Source organism: Salmo salar, chromosome ssa03, assembly GCF_905237065.1.
Source record: "Salmo salar chromosome ssa03, Ssal_v3.1, whole genome shotgun sequence".
Classification (NCBI taxonomy): domain Eukaryota; kingdom Metazoa; phylum Chordata; class Actinopteri; order Salmoniformes; family Salmonidae; genus Salmo; species Salmo salar.
In genome coordinates this window covers 39,344,751-39,349,100 of record NC_059444.1, presented here as the reverse complement: position 1 = coordinate 39,349,100, position 4,350 = coordinate 39,344,751, and positions in this window count along the sequence as shown.

The window sequence follows — 4,350 nt, the reverse complement described above, 5'->3', positions numbered from 1 at the left end:
TAGATGACGATTTTGCAACTCCCACTATTGCCCAAGGGGATTAAAGTAACTGTCCGGTGTTCCCAGATATATATGAAATATGACCTATAGTTACTTACAATATGAGTTAAATCGTTTTCCTTCCAAAATATTTTGAATTAAGTATGTTACAAATAAACGTTTCTGTGTTGGAATGGTGTAAACCCAGTGCCACTACATGGCCCAATGATGACAGCCCTTCTGTTTTTGAACACATCTAACCAGTTTTCCAGACACGGATTAGGCTAAACCTAGTTCTGAATGTGTAGAGCATGCACAGTATGAGTCATAAAACCCGGAAATGGTTCCAATCGTTTTTTCACCATTCATTTTTCCATCGGGATTTCGCAAATAGCCACTTCATATAAGGTCTGTGTTTCATGTAGGCCTACCCTGGTGTGATGTTTAGATAACTTTGCAAATCTCTCTGGACAAGGTAACTTTTAGCAATAATTAGCATTGCACATTTTTGCAAGTAAATTGAGGCGAATATATTGATAAAACTCACCTTGACCAAGAGAGATTTACATGGCTATCAAAAATGTCACGTTAAGGTAAGCTTTTTTTTGTAATATTCACGATGTGAAAAATGAATGGCGGAAAAACCATTGGATCCATTTATATGTTTATAGGTGTTATGAGCATTCACTGTGGCGGACAATGGAAAATCTCTACCGAAATTGTATTTTTAGTCCAGGACTAGGCCTAATCTGTGTTAATGCAATATTAGTTTAGAAATTGTACGATTGGTTGTCTCAAATGTTGTTTTTTCCTGGGGTTTGAGACCTCATTGTTTGCATTTGAAAATCTAACCGTTGTAATGGTAGGGGGATGTGTGGGTTTTTGAGTGAGAAAGACAGAGGAGAGACAACCAGTAAAAGCACCTTAATTCATCTACGCATTGTGCCAACAACATCAAAGACCCATTCCAGATCTGCTGATCTGTGAGAGGACAGGCGGTTGCTACAATACAAGGTGGATGCCACTTGGAATCTTCTTTCACCTTTACCCAATCCTCCATACAGGTAAAGGAAAGGAAAGGAGATATTGGTGAAGGGACTAGCTGTAGGCCGTAGATGTGACAGCTCTACTGAGGACAATGGATGCATCTCAGTCTGCTCACTTTCCTTTCCCAGTGTCAAGGGGTGAATGTTTTTGGCAACATTTGTGCCTTATTCAGAGGGGTGGAATATTCACACTGCTGCATATTATATATATAAAAAATTGTTGCTGATGTCAGTTGGCCAACAACCTTTTCTACATTCAGGCAATAATGTCTGTTCAGTGCAATATATTTGTATCTGAACATGTTACAATGTGATGCCATCATGAATGATCCAGGGCCATATTTCAGAAAGCGGGTTTAGTGAACTAATTGTTATCACCTGTTCTGAAACTGTAAACCCTCTTGAGTTTGACAGCTCAGAGTTAGTCAACCCAGAGTTCAGGTTTAAACTCAGTTTGTTAAACATGCTTTCTGAAACAGGGCCCAGGTCCCACTCTGCAGTTTGGAATGCGATGTGGTGTTGTTTCTGCTCTCTTGCCAACTTCTTAAGGAATTGTCATGCCATACAATGACAACAGAATAGGCAAAAGCACAGATCTGGGACCAGGCTAATGTGTTATACATAGGCCCATTTTGGTCCCTAGCCCTTTAAGTTCTTACCACCTCAGTGTTCACAGATCAGAATCAGTGAGAGCAATATTGCAGACACGCCACTTAGCTTGTTGGAAGGCTAGGGGGAGCCATCATATTAATTTTCACACCTATCTAGTCCTTTCAGATATTCATTTTGTTACCCCCTCTATACTATAGCACATACAAGTATATTGTGTATTACCCTGAAAACAAGAATATGATTATACTGAAATTAAGGGATATCTAGGCAAATAATGTTTTCATTGTGAACTTGTTGCCATACTATTACCACTTCATTACATGATGTATGTGGTATTATTTTTTTTAATGTGAATAAACCAAGTTTGTGATGAGGGAATTCACATTTTTAAAAGACTTCACTGATTCAAAAGAAATACTTTTATTACATTCTTTAAAGCACATGTAATGTAACCCAATGTACAATATATATCGAGCTGACTGACTCGTTTACTCTAACTAACAAAATACCTCTTGTACATTTTTGGGGGAAAACAGAAATGTTATAGATTTTTTTGAATTTCCCTAGGTTCTTAAAAAAATAGATCACTTTTTTTGTCTTGTAAAGTCAGTTATGACATAAAAGAAATCAAAGATCAACAGAGAAATAAAAATCACAACAAAGGTAACATTAAATCACAAGAACAAAATATCTTTTAAATTCTATTTTTATTTTCTTGATTCTGTCTTAAAATTCAGATTGTGTTATATTGAGAATAAAGAGAAAAGGTATTTGACACTGAGTACCATTCACAAAAATAGAGATGATGATCAAGGTTATGGGTCTTGTCTTAGGTGCAAGGTGAGAAGAATACAAGGCTAGTAGAAGACACTGGTGAGAGGACCCAGACTGAACTCAGCTAGCTCCCTGAGTCACTCAAAAGAGTCACTCTGAACCCTTTCTGGAGTGAGTTCTTAGAACCTTATTCTCAATATTCTGTTCCGGAACATTACAGTTCAATAAGGACTGAATTAGAATCAGGATATGATGTCCGTCCATACTCTTCAAAGGGGTAAGTGATGCTCTGTCTGAATCATCAACCTAATTAACATCAATGCCTAACTCAGGGGTAGCTGGTAGCTCAGTCCATCATTAGACTTATGTCCACCCAGTTGGACAGTGGATAGGAAATATCTTTGACATACAGTGAGTGGAGGACACAGGAACAGAAATGTACAAAAATAATACAGTTGATCCAACCAGCAAAGAAAGCTTATGATACATACAAACTTCATTGTAACCCAAAGAAAAGCTATGAGTGAAGGGGAGCCTATTCCTATTGGCTGGCTGTTACTGGTTAGGTACTCTCACAGAGAAACTCTTCTCCTCAAGACTTATTTCAGCGGTCTCCTGAGGCAAAGTCCAACGTTTCCGTCAATATTGGGCCATAGTCTGTACAGTTCAGATACTGGACCAAGAACGTGTCTCCTCCTTTGCCTTTGTGTGATTGGACTGCCTACCCCGGGAGTATCCACTAGGCAAAGAGTGTTCTGCCTCCTCCCCATTGGTCACATGACATACAGTACATAACCCCATTGGGTTGCAAAGGGGGTGGGTGTTGCCGTGGAAACCAGTGAGAGGAAAACAGTCCAGGAAAAAAATACTTTTCTAAGAGTGCTTTTTTTGAGATCACTCGAGTCCATTATCCTTTTTTCTTTCACTCCCTTTCTCTTCGCTCATCTCCATCTCACACCCTCTTGCTCTCTAAATATATATATATACACACACACACTTATCTATATACATTCTTAATTAAAATATTCATTTATAAATGTGTATATAAATTAAAAGATAATTTATTTTCTTCTTGTCTCTAAGTGGCATTAACAAGGGAAGGGGGTGTGGGACTGAGGTTTCTCATTGCATTTTAAAAGCCTACAAAAGGGCAGCACCAAACACTGTCAGAACAAGTGCCTATGTCTGTGTGTGTGTAACCATTCTGTGAGTTTCCTATTAACCTACTGGCAGACAATGATCAGCACCAAGTAGTGTGGCATGTCATACCGGTTTATATCTTCTTATATTTAACAGATAAATAACTGAATCATAAAATTGGTCACTTGGGGAAAATTGGTGAGTACATACCTGCACAAGATACAGTACCAGTCAAAAGTTTGGACACCTACTCATTCAAGGGTTCCTCTTTATTTTTACTATTTTCTACATTGTAGAATAATAGTGAAGACATCAAAACTATGAAATAACACATATGGAATCATGTAGTAACCAAATAAGTGTTAAACAAATCAAAATATATTTTAGATTCTTCAAAGTCGCCACCCTTTGCCTTGATGATTGTTTTGCACACTATTTGCATTCTCTCAATCAGCTTCATGAGGAATGCTTTCCCAACAGTCTTTAAAGAGTTCCCACATATGCTGAACACTTGTTGGCTGCTTTTCCTTCACTCAGCGGTCCAACTTATCCCAAACCATCGCAATTTGGTTGAGGTCGGGTGATTGTGGAGGCCAGGTCATCTGATGCAGCACTCCATCACTCTCCTTCTTGGTCAAATAGCCCTTACACAGCCTGGAGGTGTGTTGGGTAATTGTCCTGTTGAAAAATAAATGATAGTCTCACTAAGCACAAAGCAGATGGGATGGTGTATCGCTGCAGAATTCTCTGGTAGCCATGCTGGTTAAGAGTGCCTTGAATTCTAAATAAATCACTGACA